Source organism: Macaca nemestrina, chromosome 17 (assembly GCF_043159975.1).
Source record: "Macaca nemestrina isolate mMacNem1 chromosome 17, mMacNem.hap1, whole genome shotgun sequence".
In the NCBI taxonomy this organism is placed as follows: domain Eukaryota; kingdom Metazoa; phylum Chordata; class Mammalia; order Primates; family Cercopithecidae; genus Macaca; species Macaca nemestrina.
The window spans coordinates 9,562,649-9,577,691 of NC_092141.1; the positions used below are offsets into that span (position 1 = coordinate 9,562,649).

The following is a 15,043-nucleotide window of genomic DNA, read 5'->3' on the forward strand; positions in this document are numbered from 1 at the left end:
CAATGACATTATAATGTTGTTATTTTCTCTGTATATTAATGTGTGTGTTTTGCTGAAACTATGGAAAGTAAGCTGCAAACACATGATAGTTGGTACAAAAGTAATTGTGGTTTTTGCCACTTAAAAGTAATGGCAATAACCACACCTTACTTTTACACCAACCTAATACTTCATTTCTTTTTTCTTTTCTTTTTTTTTTTTTTTTTTTGAGACAATTTTTACTCCTGTTGCCCAGGCTGGAGTACAATGGCACAATCTTGGCTCACCGCAACCTCTGCCTCCAGTTTCAAGCGATTCTCCTGCCTCAGCCTCCCGAGTAGCTGGGATTATAGGCATGCACCTCCATGCCTGGCTAATTTTGTATTTTTAGTAGACACAGAGTTTCTCCATGTTGGTCAGGCTGGTCTCGAACACTCGACCTCAGGTGATCCACCCACCTCGGCCTCCCAAAGTGCTGGAATGACAGGCATGAGCCACCATGCCCGGCCTATTCATTTCTAAAAACTTAAACATGCATCTCTTAAGAACAAGAATATTCTCCAACAAAATCTTATCATTGTTAATCTAAAGAATTTTAACACTGATACAACATTATCTAGTGCACAGTCCATATTCAAACGTCCCTCATTTACTCAATAATGTCCCCTTCTAGCTGTGTGTGTTTTTAAAATCTGGAATCCAATCAAAACCAGAAACTGTATTTACTTGCCATGCCTCTTTAGTTTCCTTTAATCTACAATTCTTGTATCCTTTTTCTTTCCTTCATGACACTGATACTTTCCTTGTCTCGCACAACACCCATCAATCTGAACTACTCTTATTGTGTCTGTTGATTTCATTCAAGTTAACATTTTTGGCATAAATACAGTAGGTGTTGTGTTAATTACACTGCATGAAATTTGCAACAGTGTACCGTGTCCTGTAATCCCAGCACTTTGGGAGGCCGACTTCGGAGGATCACTTGAACACAGGATTTCAAGACCACCCTGGGCCACATGGTGAGACCCCATCTCTACAAAAAACACAAAAAATGAGCTGGGCGTGGTGGTGCGTGCCTGCAGTCCCAGCTGCTTGGGAGGCTGAGGCAGAAGGATCGTTTGAGCCTGGAAGATAGAGGCTTCAGTGAGTCATGATTGTGCCACTGCACTCCAGCCTGGATGACAGAGCAAGACCCTGTCTAAAAAAAAACACACACACAAAAACAAAAAAACAATTTGGGGCCTCATAATCCAGGCTGTCATACTCCTGGTGATGCTAAGTTTGATCACTTTTTTCAAGGATCTTTCCTCCTTAATAATTAATAGTCTGTGTGGTGATACTTTCAGACTGTGGTTATCCTGCTTCCCATATCTTTTCACCCAATAGTTTCGGCATTGATGGTCAATCCTGAAACAATATACTGGTGGTTGCAAAAGCTGTTTTTCTATTTTTTTTTTTTTTTTTTTAAATATCTCTTAGCTGGGAGAAAAAGCCTCTCCCCATCCTTACTCTCATTTTTTTTTTTTAAGTATCACTGTGGATACACAAACTCATGAACTCCTGGATGCATTTTTCAAGTTCAATATTTATAATCCATTATCATTGTTATTCTTTCTACTGCTCCAATTGCCTCCATTTTTTTTTTCAGACCCTTTTTTCAGGGTCTTACTCTGTTGCCCAGGCAACAGTGCAGTGGTGTGATCACAGTTCACTGCAGCCTTGAACTCCTGGGCTCAAGTGATCCTCCTGCCTCAGCTTCCCTGGTAGCTGGGACTACTGGCATGCACCACCACACCAGGCTAGTTTTTAAAGTTTTGTTTTGTAGAGACGGCGTCTGACTATATTGACCAGACTGGCTTCAAACTCCTGGCCTGAAGCAATCCTCACACTTTGGCTTCCCAAAGTGCTGCGATTACAGGCGTGACTGCCCCAAATTTTACCTGTGGGAGTCCCTATAAGTCAGCTCCTGTGTTCTTTTACATAACTCCACCATTGTTTGTGCACTTCCTTGATCTCAGACACAAGATGTTCTAGGCTTGCCTTATATCTTCCTGTCCCAGATTTAGACTCAGTTGTTCCTGCAAAGAGTCTTGGTTTCTTTTGGGGGTGAACAGTATTTAGAAACCAAGAACTGGGTGTAAACTGTGCTCACTACTAAGGGAGTATCACTGCTTCTACATGCTTTCAGTGGTTAAAGTAGGCAATTCATTTATTTATTTAAACTAGGTGCCCACAATGATACTTCCAATTCTAACTAAACACCATAAAGATGATTATTACTTTTCTCATTCACTATTTATCTCCCTAGCTCCCAATAACATCAATATATTTACTCACTTACTCTCCCCAACTAACACACAAACCAGATCCAGAATTACTCCACTAATATCGCTCTAAACTATAAATCTGCTTAGTAGAATTCAAGATTTCTGCAATTCAGTGTCCTTAAAAATATCCAACTAAGGTGCGTAAAGTATATTTAAGTCACTTAAATTCTTCCTTACTGAATACCTTCTCTGTATTTTAAATTAACAGATTTTTGTTTCCTATTTGTACATTTATTCCTCAAGATATAACAGAACCTTCAAATGCAAAGAGCTTCAACATTTAAAAAATTATTTTATCAAAATGATTAATGTATAAGTTAAAGTCAAGTAATTCTTAAAAAAGGTTATAATAAAAACCAGTGATTTCTACCTGCTCCTTCTGACTCTCCTTCTCATCAAAGGCATTCACTTTTCACGTATTTTGGCTGTTTCTTCTGTTACTTATCTCCACACTTTTAAACTATACGCCCGTAACGTAATCTTTAAATTCCATCATTTTAAATATTAAAAAGTCACCTCCTCTTTCATTATAGGAGAATTTAGCTCTCTTGTACTCCACCTCTTCAATCTCCCATCTACCCTATAGGTGAATAATATATTTTGATTAAATCAAACATCTAACATTTACGTTATTATGGTTATGTACATATTTACTCTTAACGTACTATAATCATGCTTCTTCCATTTCTGTATTACTTTTTGTTTTCCTGGAATTAATAATTGCCTCACTTTTTCATTTCATTTCTTTTTTTTTTTTTTTTTTTGAGATGGAGTCTCGCTCTGTCACCCAGGCTGGAGTGCAGTGGCAAGATCTCAGCTCACTGCAACCTCTGCCTCCTGGGTTCAAGCGATTCTCCTGCCTCAGCCTCCTGAATAGCTGGGATCACAGGCCCGCGCCACCATGCCTGGCTAATTTTTGTATTTTTAGTAGAGACAGGGTTTCACTATGTTGGTCAGGCTGTTCTTGAACTCCTGACCTCGTGATCCACCTGACTCGGCCTCCCAAAGTGCTGGGATTACAGGCGTGAGCCACCGCGCCCAGCTTATATTTACTCTTAACATACTATAATCATGCTTCCATTTCTGTATTACTTCTTGTTTTCCTGGAATTAATAATTGCCTCACTTTGTCAATTGCTTGAAATCCCTCCTACTAAATCTCATAACCTCCAGCAATCGTTCAGTGTAATTTTTCACGCAGGAAAACATATCATCTATTTCCCCCTTAGCTCTAGCTCTCTATTCTAGAACAGCTGTTCTCTGGGTCTGTTGTGCAGCCTTCCACTGCTGTCATCCTGGGAGCTGTCTTTACTTCTCTCCCTTGTTTCCGGCCTCCCAGATCTTCTTTCTAGGGTTAATATTGGTCAGTTGCTTCCAGCAGAACTACCACGCCTGTTTTTGCTGAGATATTGGATGCCATTCTAAGTTCAGATCCTTTGAAAGCAATCTATTGTCCCCTACCCCCCACCCCTGGGGAGACGGGTAGAAACTTCTCTTTATCTGGGAGCTCTGAAATTTCATTATGTTATGCTTTGACATGGGTCTTTTATTGTTTTTTCATTTCTTAAACTGGATATTGATAATGGACTCTTTCAATAAATATGGTTACTCCTGTCTCTCAGTTCTTGGGAAATTTCTGGCATTATTTCTTTTGATAATCATCACTGTTGTTTTCTCATTGTAGCATTCCTGCTCTTTCAATCTTGGATGGATCCTCTAATTTTGATATCTTCCTGTGTCTTTTGGTTCTACTTTGTGGACAATTCTTCAACTTTTTTTTTTTTTTGAGACGCAGTCTCACCTGTCACTCAGGCTGGAATGCAATGGCACAATCACAGCTCACTGCAGCCTTGACCTCCTGGGCTCAAGCAATCTCCTCTTGCCTCAGTCTCCTGAGGAGCTGGGACTACAGGCATGCACCACCACACCTAGCTAGTTTGTTTTTCTTTTCTTTTTTTTTTTTTTTTTTTTGAGACGGAGTCTCGTTCTGTCACCCAGGCTGGAGTGCAATGGTGCAATCTTGGCTCACTGCAACCTCCACCTCCCGGGTTCAAGCGATTGTCCCGCCTCAGCTTCCCGAGTAGCTGGGATTACATGTGTGCTCCACCACTCCCGGCTGATTTTTGTATTTTTAGTAGAGACAGGGCTTCATCATGTTGGTCAGGCTGGTCTCGAACTTCTGACCTCGTGATCCGCCCACCTCAGCCTCCCAAAGTGCTGCGATTACAGGCATGAGCCACTGCACCCAGCCACCTAGCTAATTTTAAAAAGCTTTTGTAGAGACAGGGTCTCACTATGTTGACTAGGCTGGTCTTGAACTCTTGGGCTCCAGCAATCCACTCACTTCGGTCCTCTAAAGTGCTGGGATTACAGGCATGAGCCACCGTGCCCAGCCGATCTCTCCAACTTTGAAACTGCCAGGAGTGACCAATGATCCTTCCCATTCATTGGTTTTCACAGACCACCTCTCAGTTCTCTTTTACAGAGAAAGAAAGGAAGTAGCTGAGGGATATAAGCCAACTTAACTAGAAGACATTAAGTTCGGTTGTTCTACATTTGTTCACATCTAAAATTACATAATATGTAGGTGGTAGGTCCATTTGTCAAGCAGTAGAAATAGCATCATTCCTTCCAGTAGCTCAGTGTGAGAATACTGTTTCTTCTCTTAAAACAATGTCTGCATTTTGGGGTTTGCAGAAATTCACACCGTTTGGCATGACTTTAAGAATGGCTCTAATCAAATGGTCCTTGAGAATACATAAAAACCTTTTGCAGTTCAACAGCTCCATGAAGAACCTAATAATTCTGAAAGAAACATCAAAGGCTGGAAAAACATCTCAGATGATTGTCAGTAAAAACCATGTAGCACATCTCAGTGGTGCCCATTAAGCCGCCTATACGCCAGGTATTACCTGGTGTCTGCCAGCTCAGCACCTGCCCTTCTCTGCTCAGTCATGCTGGGGCTTGGAGTCTGTGAACTGCCCTTCCCAGGCTCCCCTGCCGGCTGGCTTCCTGTTATGTTCTGCCAAAATAAGGCACTGTCAGGAGTTCAGAAAGCAAGAAGAGGGGTGAAGTTGTTCTTCCTTCCTCTCTCTTTCCCCATCTGCTTCTGGCAGCTTCTCTGCAAGTGTCTGTACTCTAACCTCAGCGTTCCCCATGGCAGTGGCAGCCTCTCTTTGGCAGTCCCAGAACGAGCAAGGCAGGTCTGCTGCTGCCGCAGCCCAGGAGCCAGGTCCCAGGCATCTCTAGCACCGGCTGAGCGGCAATCCCAGGAGTACTGTGGTGTGCCGCAGCACGTTCGCACCTTTGTTCTCCTAGGCTTAAGCGTGGCAGCTGCTTCACACAAGGACTAATTTCTGGATTACGGCACCTTCCCCTTTTCATTCTCTCCATCCTTTTAACAGTATTTTTTTTTTTTTTTTTTTTTTTAAGACAGAGTCTTGCTCTGTCACCCCGGCTGGAGTGCAGTGGCATGATCTCAGCTCACTGTAACCTCCACCTCCCAGGTTCAAGCAATCCTCTTGCCTTAGCCTCCTGAGTAGATGGGATCACAGGCACGTGCCACCACGCCCGGCTAATTTTTGTATTTTTAGTAGAGACAGGGTTTCACCATGTTGGCCAGGCTGGTGGTCTCAAACTCCTGATCTCAGGTGATCTGCCTGCCTTGGCCTCCCCAACTGTTGGGATTATAGGCGTGAGCCACTGTGCCCAACCCTTCTAACAGTATTCTAACAAGTTGTTTGCATTCAGTCTCCTCTGAGTGAAATTGTTACTCTTTTTCCTGATTGGCTCCCTATTGACAGAACCTCTCTGAGGGATTTAAAAAATAAGAAAAAAAGACGGGCCAGGCACGGTGGCTCACGTCTGTAATCCCAGCACTCTGGGAGGCCAAGGCAAGGTGGATGGCCTGAGCTCAGGAGCTCGAGACCAGCCTAGCCTGTGGTTTTGCAGAAAACTCCATCTCTACAAAAAATACAAAAAGTAGCTGAGTATGGTGGTGCGCACCTGTAGTCCCAGCTACTTGGGGAGGGCTGATGCCGGAGGATCTCTTATGCCCAGGAGGCTGAGGCTGCAGGAAGCCGTGATCATGTCACTGCATTCCAGCCTGGACAAGAGTGAGACTCTGTCTCAAAAAAAATAAAAATAAAAAATTAGGCACAGTGGACACCAGGACTCCAAGATGGCGTCAGTCGTACCAGTGAAGGACAAGAAACTTCTGGAGGTCAAACTGGGGTAGCTGCCAAACTGGATCTCGATGCGGGACTTCAGCCCTAGTGGCATTCTCGGAGCATTTCGAAGAGGTTACTACCAGTACTACAACAAGTACATTAACGTGAAGAAGGGGAGCATCTCGGGGATTACTATGGTGCTGGCATGCTACGTGCTCTTCAACTACAGCATTTCCTACAAGCATCTCAAACACGAGCGGCTCCGCAAATACCACTGAAGAGGACACGCTATGCACCACCCCCTGACCCCATGACCTTGGCCTGAGCCCCTCCGTGAGGAACACAATCTCAATCGTTGCTGAATCCTTTCATGCCCTAATGGGAATTAACCTCCAAATAAAAGATGACTGGTAAAAAAAAAAAAAAAATTAAAAAAAAATTTTAAAATACTCCAGAAGTCTTCATTTTCAGAAAGAGTGAAGGGTGCAATGTCTCATCTATGGCTATGATTGCAAAAGAACAAACTGATTTCAATTGTTTTATTAATAAAGTTATACATCTCTAGAAGATGACAGTTTCTCTAACATGAAGTCCCAAATTCAAGAGGATTTCCATTAGTTTCCAGAATAAGTAGCTCACTGCACAACAGCCCTCTCTGTAAAGTTTGACGGCTACAAAAATAAGACAACTGGTTTGCATGCTGCTAAGATGACCAAACACATGTTAATAAGCCGCTGAAAGCGACTTGGGAGAAAGGTGCTTCAGTCTTCAATTTTCAGGTGCAATGGCTCACACCTGTAAATCCCAGCACTCTGGGAGGCTGAGGAAGGTAGATCGCTTGAAACCAGGAGTTCAAGACAAGCCTAGGTAGGAAAGTGAGACCTCATCTCTACCCAAAAAACAACAAAAAATAAAAATTAGCTGGGCATGGTGGTGCACACTTGTAGTTCCAGCGACAGGGGACGAACTCCAGGGCTCAAGTGATCCTCCTGATAGGACTACAAGCGCCCGCCACCACGCCTGGCTAAATTTTTTGTATTTACTAGTAGAGACAGGGTTTCACCATGTTAGCCAGGATGGTCTTGATCTCCTGACCTCATGATCTGCCCACTTTGGCCTCCCAAAGTGCTGGTATTACAGATGTGAGCCACCGTGCCCGGGTTGTGATATGAGTTTTAATTTTCTCTGGTTAATGAAATTTCAGGGAAGGGATCAAAGGCAATTTTATTTCTCGTTGGTGGGTCCTGTTCCCAGGTAGATAAGGGAGCTTCAGAGAAGAGCCTCCTTCTGGCTTTGGGAGGGACAGAAGATGGAGGGACAGGAGTGGGGAGAAGGTCAAAGAGCCCCTGAGGTGTCTTTACTTCAGCATGTCAAAGGGCCATATTTTGAGGTATGGTTTCCTGAGCCTGATATATGGAACAGGATGGCACAATATTTTGAAGATGCCAAGGAATTTTGAAATTACACTATTTTAACCTTGCCATAATTTAGTAGAAATGGGGAATACCAAGTATTTTTTCATTTTTTAAATTAAAACCTTTCTATTGTGGCAAAATACATATAATGTAAAATTAACCCTTTTTTTTTGAGACAGAGTCTCACTCTTATCACCCAGGCTGGAGTGCAGTGGCGCCATCTCAGCTCACTGCAACCTCTGCCTCCCGGGTTCAAGCAATTCTCCTGCCTCAGCCTCCCGAGTAGCTGGGATTACAGTCGTGCACCACCATGCCCAGCTCATTTTTGTATTTTTAGTAGAGATGAAGTTTCACCATGTTGGCCAGGCTGGTCTCGAACTCCTGACCTCAGGTGATCCACCTGCCTCGGCCTCCCAAAGTGCTGGGATTACAGTGTTGAGCCACCATCTCTACTATATTTACTCACTTTAAAAAGAACCCTTTTCTGTTTTCCTTCCAGATAAGAAGTTATAACAGCCAAAATATCAACAAAATGGTGAAAAATTTTAAAGATTCCATGTCTGCAAGAAAAACAATATTTATTATTGCAAAAAAAAAAAAAAAAAAAAAAAGACTGTAGAAATCCAAAAGTCATTTTGAAAGCAACGACCGTTTTAAGGGCCAAAAGAGAAATACGGGCTGTTTCGAGCGCGAATCGAAGTGTCGAAGAACATTTGGAGGCGGCTCAGCAGACATGCACTCTCTCAAGGACAACTGAGATGCATGCATGGCGGAATCATGGCTGAGCACCCAGCGCTCGGCAGTCAGCTCCAGGGCTGCAGAAAGTGAGACCCAGTGAGACCCTGGTGCCTGCTACGGGTCCCCGACAGCTGATACCCAACTAAATACAAAGATCAATCTGCTGCTAATCCAGAGAAATTGACCTTCGTGTTCAGCATGGGCAGAAAAAGCCAACAGTGATTTAAAAATGAACCCCAAATCAACTATTCTAAGGAATTTAACGCCGGTTCAATGACTGAAAATTGTCATTGCCTGGCTCTGAAACAGAAAGGAAAGGTGAGCCAAAAAAATAAATACCGAGTCATTGGTCAGGTTCTGTTGGAGTCAATTAATGGATCCCTAGAGCTGATTAAAAAAAAAAAAAAAAGAGTGATTAATTCAACATCTGGAGTTATTTCAAAGCTAATACCAGGGCTTATGCCACTGAATTTCCAAGGGACTTGGCAAAAGAGAATGATCTATTTTCTAAATACCACAGATTCCCTTAAATTACCCCAACCCCTCCTGCTTCATTCAAACATGTGCAGCTTCAAGTGGGCGTCTACTGCATTGGATTAAATAAGACACAAGGGCAGAGTCTCTGGACTGCAGGCGTTGCTTTGCAGTTGGGCTGCCCTCTTCCCATGGGTACCACCATAAGGCAGGCTTCATGGTGAGGGGCGGCAGGAGTAGGGATTTACTCACGGACAGAACAATAAATGTGGCCAGCAGAGATGCTCTGCACAGAGATGTGCTGCACAAGTCAGTGCAGCCAGGTATTAATTATTATAATTTCGAAAGATATTACAAGTCCACCTTTAATTCTGTTCAGTTCTATTCAACTTCTAACAGTGATTGTTTCTTGTACGCCGTGTTAGATGTCACAGCTAAGATTCAAGCAAAACTGTGCCTCATTCTCTGAGCGTGCACCAGTAACTGGCAGGAGCTGGGCGCCTCTGAAACAGAGTGGCAAGCACTGGAAAGTCAGGAAGGTAATCTGATATTTGCATTTCCATGTAGACAGTATCCAAAGAAGACAATCCATGTGTGATCAACCGTGACTTTAATAACCCTACAAACCATGCATGCCTCCAACTTGATTCATTTTATAGTTTAAAGGAAGGAAAGGCATAAAATCTGCATCTAAAACATCAATTTTAGGGAACTTTTTCAAAAATTAAAAGTGTCTACCAGCTCAGTTTTAAACACGTAACTAGGCTGGACGCAGTGGCTCATGCCTGTAATCCCAGCACCTTGGGAGGCCGAAGTGGGCAGATCACTTGAGGTCAGGAGTTCGAAATCAGCCTGGCCAACATGGCAAAACCTCGTCTCCACTAAAAATACAAAAATTAGCCGGGGTGGTGGCCCACGCCTGTAATCCCAGCTTCTCCGGAGACTGAAGCATGAGAATCGCTTGAACGAGGGAGGCGGAGGTTGCAGTGAGATCGCACCACTGTACTCCAGCCTGCATGACAGCGTGAGACTCTGTCTCAAAAGACAAATAAACATGTAACTAAAAACAGCCCTGGCCGGGTGCAGTGGCTCACGCCTGTAATCCCAGCACTTTGGGAGGCCGAGGGGCGGATCACAAGGTCAGGAGATCAAGACCATCCTGGCTAACTCGGTGAAACCCCGTTTCTACTAAAAATACAAAAAATTAGCCAGGCGTGGTGGTGGGCACCTGTAGTCCCAGCTACTCGGGAGGCTGAGGCAGGAGAATGGCGTGAACCCGGGAGGTGGAGGTTGTAGTAAGCCAAGATCATGCCACTGCACTCCAGCCTGGGCGACAGAGCCAGACTCCGTCTCAAAACAAACGAACAAACAAACAAAAAACAGCCCTAGAGCTATAACGCCAACTTGGGAGAAAAACATAAGGAATCTCTCTATCTACCAATTACTTTTGAACAGAGAACCCAGAAGTAGAGATTCTCTGTAATTCTATTCCTTTATTTTCCTGCCCTAAAACATACAAAAACCCACCAAATCTTCTCCTTATCTTCCATTAAAAATTCTCTCTTTCTTGTTTTGTTCTAATGAGAAAAACTATATATGTTTGCAAAAAAAAAAAATTCAAATAATACAAAACACACTGAAGGTAAAAGTCCCTATTCAGGTATGATTTAACTCTGCATGTATCTAATTTGGTGCTGGCTACCCTGTATGACAGGAGAGGATGAGCAAAGGTCTTGCCTATCCCCCTAGCTCATAACTGATTTAGTGTGTGTGCACGTGTGTATACAGGGTGGTGGTGAATTCTCTTCAAAGGAGTAAGGAAAGAGGATGACAGAGGTGGATGGAACCTCAAAGACCATCCAGTGGCAAAATACGTACGATGCAAAATTAACCATCTGAGGCCAGGGACCATTGATTTTTACGTATGAAAAGACATCAAGTGATTCTGCCTCTTCTCTCCCCAGCCAGGCTTAGCCAGCTTTGGTAAATTCGGTCCCAACTAGAATCCAATTCTTCATTGTATTTCAGTTTACAAATAGGAAAGAAAAATCTTTATCTAAATAGTGAGCACTTGAGTGTAATGAAAACTGACGAGTTAGGCTGGGTTCACAAAATGTACTGAGCGGGTATTGGGATGCTCTTTCTCCTTTAAGTAGGTAGACAGATAGTGTCAGGGATGCATACTATGGGGATGCAAAACTCAGTCTGTCCCAGGACAACTGACTGTACTTCTAAACCCAGCCCTCATTTGCTGGTCCCAGCAGGTGGGTGAAAGCAGGTGGATTAACTGGTAAGCAAACACTACCAGAAAACACGCACAAACACGTCCATCAGTCATATCATCAGTCAAGGCCCATACGGTGTAATTATTACTCAATAAGAACAGAAACCACTCTTAGAAATCATACCTTATCTTTCCAAACCACACCAAGCAAAAACAATAATCAAAAAAAGATTCTACTCTGTGATCATTTCTGACCCCTTGATGATAGCAAAAATCACTGCCTTCTAACAGATTACAAAGAGCGTGGAGGTGTCCGAGGTGGCCACGGTGACAGCTCTGAGGCTGTCAACCCCTATCAATCACCTTCTATTATAAATAAAGGTTTTCCAATTTTGCACTTCTCTCAAAGGCTTCAATTTGCCTGGATTAAGCTGAAGCGTCAACATTTGAACTTACGGCTCCTATTCCCACTCCCCGAATAAATGCTGTTAGCAGAAAAACAGGCTTTTCCACAGTAGGAACGCAAAATCAAAGCAGACAACAGCGATGTGGTCACATATAAAAGATATTCTGACCACAAACATTTAACATACGCATTATCCAAACCCCAGGAGCAATCGCAGGGCACAGGCTGGAGTGAAGCTTTCAGTGCGCCAAGAGAGAGAAAGGTCAGCGAGTCAAACATGTTAGCTCCTGAAACGAATATCCAGCAATGCCAATATCTTCATCAGAGTGCCACAGTATTCTCTTAGATAGCAGAAGCAGGTCTCCTAAGAGTTTTATGCTATACCGTTTCACTACTTAGTATATATTATCTTCATCATGGAGAAGTCATTTATTGAAAATACTCCAGGTATCTCTGGGGAGGGGAACAGTTTAAACTGACTGAGGAAGACATGCTTTAAAAAATAAATAAATAAATAAGAGCAACTTAAGAAGTGGGACCCGCCTTATTTATCTTTGGAAAAATGACAGCTAGGTAGATATTTGCTATATTATTATTATTATTGTTTATATATATTTTTTATGGAGGTTTGCTCTTGTTGTCCAGGCTAGAGGGCAGTGGCGCGATCTCAGCTCACTGCAACCTCTGCCTCCTGGGTTCAAGCAATTCTCCTGCCTCAGACTCCTGAGTAGCTGTGATTACAGGTGTGCATCACCACACCCGGCTAATTTTTTTGTATTTTTAGTAGAGACGGGGTTTCACCATGTTGGCCAGGCTGGTCTCGAACTCTTGACCTCAGGTGATCCACCCGCTTCGGCCTCCCAAAGAGCTGGGATTATAGGCATGAGCTGCCCCCTCTGGCCGATATTTGATATATTATTATACTATAACCCTGTGGGGGTTGCAGTTTATATAAATATGGTCACAGTTACAGTCTTATACCTTTTTCTGTACTAATAAATAGATTTCATTATTATTTTAAATGACTACCTAATTGTGACAAAGAACCAGAAATAAGGATGAGGAGAAGAGAAAGTGATGAGGAGAAGAGAAAGTAATGAAAAGAAAAGAGTTCCTAGTTCGAACAAACAGGCCTGGTGGCTGCCTAGATAGATATGAGATCCCAAAGTAGTATATTGTGACATGTTTTATTTGGCCCACGTGGTATTCTTTTAAAATGTGAATTTATTTTCAACATTAAAATATTGGGACATTTCACTTAGAGATCCAGATTTCAGGCTTCTCTTAAAACCAATAAACAGATGAGGTAGGAATTCTCAGCTTGCATTCCCACTTAGTAAAAATCTGCTGTCGACGGCTCTAGTTTGCCACTGGAGATAATCAAAGCTGCCCACTTCGTGCATGAAGGCTTCCCTGTCTGGCCCTTGAAGGCATTTAAAGAGATGAAGTAAGTTTGGGACCTGAAAAAATAGGAAGCCTGGAAGAGGAAGCTTATTGTGGGATAAAGAACATGTGGAGATGGAAAGGGTGTTTCGGGCAATCAAGAGAAACTAGCTGGTAGATTCAAGTGAAGTCTGGGTCTGAGATGTGGAACTGTGAGTTACCCATGAAGTTAAACAGAAAAGCAGATGAAGTGGCTTAAAGAAAATGTATCAAGGAAAAGAGAGCAGAGGACTGAGCCTTACGTATTGTTCTCAAAAGACAGGAGGGCTGGGCGCGGTGGCTCACGCCTGTAATCCCAGCACTTCGGGAGGCCGAGGTGGGCGGATCATGAGGCTAGGAGTTCGAGACCCAGCCTGACCAACATGGTGAAACGCTGTCTCTACTAAAAATACAAAAAATTAGCCGGGCGTGGTGGTGTGCGCCTGTAATTCCAGCTACTCAGGAGGCTGAGGCAGGAGAATCGCTTGAACCCAGGAGATGGAGGTTGCAGTGAGCAGAGATCACACCATTGATCTCCAGCCTGTGCAATGGAGCAAGACTCTGTCTCGGGGAAAAAATAAATAAATAAATAAGAGAGAGAAGTTCTGAGAGAGAGAGAGGGGAAGAGGGGAAAAATGAGAGGCTATGGAGAACAAAACGAGCACCACAGGTTCCATGATCTGGTCCCAGCCCTTCTAGCTTCATCTCCACACCTCTCAGCAAGCAGACAGGCTGCTGAGCCCAGCCAGACAGGCTGTCTTAGGGAAACCTGGTGTTGTCAATGCCTTCTTCACATCTATTTCCCCCTGCCTGGAATGCTCTTTTCTCCTCTCTGCCTGTGTTACGTTTTTGTTTGTTGGTTTGTTTTTTGAAATGGAGTCTCGCTTTGTCCGCCTGGCTGGAATGCAGTGGCGTGATGTCGGTTCACTGCAACCTCCGCCTCCCGGGTTCAAGTGATTCTCCTGCTTCAGCCTCCTGGGTAGCTGGGACTCCAGGCACGCACCACCACGCCCGGCTAATTTGTGTATTTTTAGAAGAGACGAGGTTTCACCATGTTGGCCAGGCTGGTCTTCAACTCCTGACTTCAAGTGATCCGCCCGCCTCGGCCTCCCAAAGTGCTGGGATTACAGGTGTGACCCACCGCACCCGGCCTGCGTTATATTTCTATTCACTTTTCTCTAATGAGCTCAGGCCCACGCTTCACCACTATGCTATATACGTATGTAAGAAGTCTGCACTTGCAGTCTATAACTATATATTTACATATATATATAAATCTTTTAAAAAGGCAAAAAATGAGCCCAAGAGATGCCCCAAATGCCCAAGAGATGCCTGTCACAGTATCCCCTGCAACACCGTCACATCGCCCTGAGTTTGCTGCCTTCCCATTTGATTGAGCCCTCCGTGAGGTCAGGGACCAGGACGTCTTCATTTTATTCTCGATGGTGTTCAACAGAAAAAAGGAAGGGAAGGAATGAGCAACCGATGTGGCGGGATAAATCTCGACATAACGCTGGGTCACAGAAGTCAAGGAAGAAGAGCTATTTCTGCCAGACAGAACCATCTCAAATACGAGAAGTTATTCCAGGAGAATGAGGGCTGATGAGAAGTGCTGGATTTCAGCGAGAATCCGCCACTCATAAGGTTGGGGTGGGGGATGGTTTCTGATACATCATTGGAACACAATTTGGAAATATATATCAAAAGGCTTAACACTGTTCACACCCTCAGGCTGAATACATCTACTTGGGAAACACATCTGTAATGGACAATGTGGGGGGTTTTTTGTTTGCTTTTGCTTTTTTTTTTTCCCTGTCCAGATCCAAGCTTTCTGTTTTGAAGGTGCTCCTGTCACATGACCTCTTGGTAGGGGGCAGCTTCTCACTTGCC

At 43.6% G+C, this 15,043-nt stretch overlaps 1 protein-coding gene and 1 pseudogene across 3 annotated transcripts in view; one reads left to right on the top strand and one right to left on the bottom strand.

Moving 5' to 3' along the window:
• Positions 1-15,043, bottom strand: part of LOC105473583 (syntaxin 8) — a 331,555-nt gene that overhangs the window by 101,868 nt on the left and 214,644 nt on the right. The gene's annotated exons all lie outside the window — the stretch shown is intronic.
• On the top strand, positions 6,373-6,804 carry LOC105474230 (ATP synthase subunit f, mitochondrial pseudogene; annotated as a pseudogene).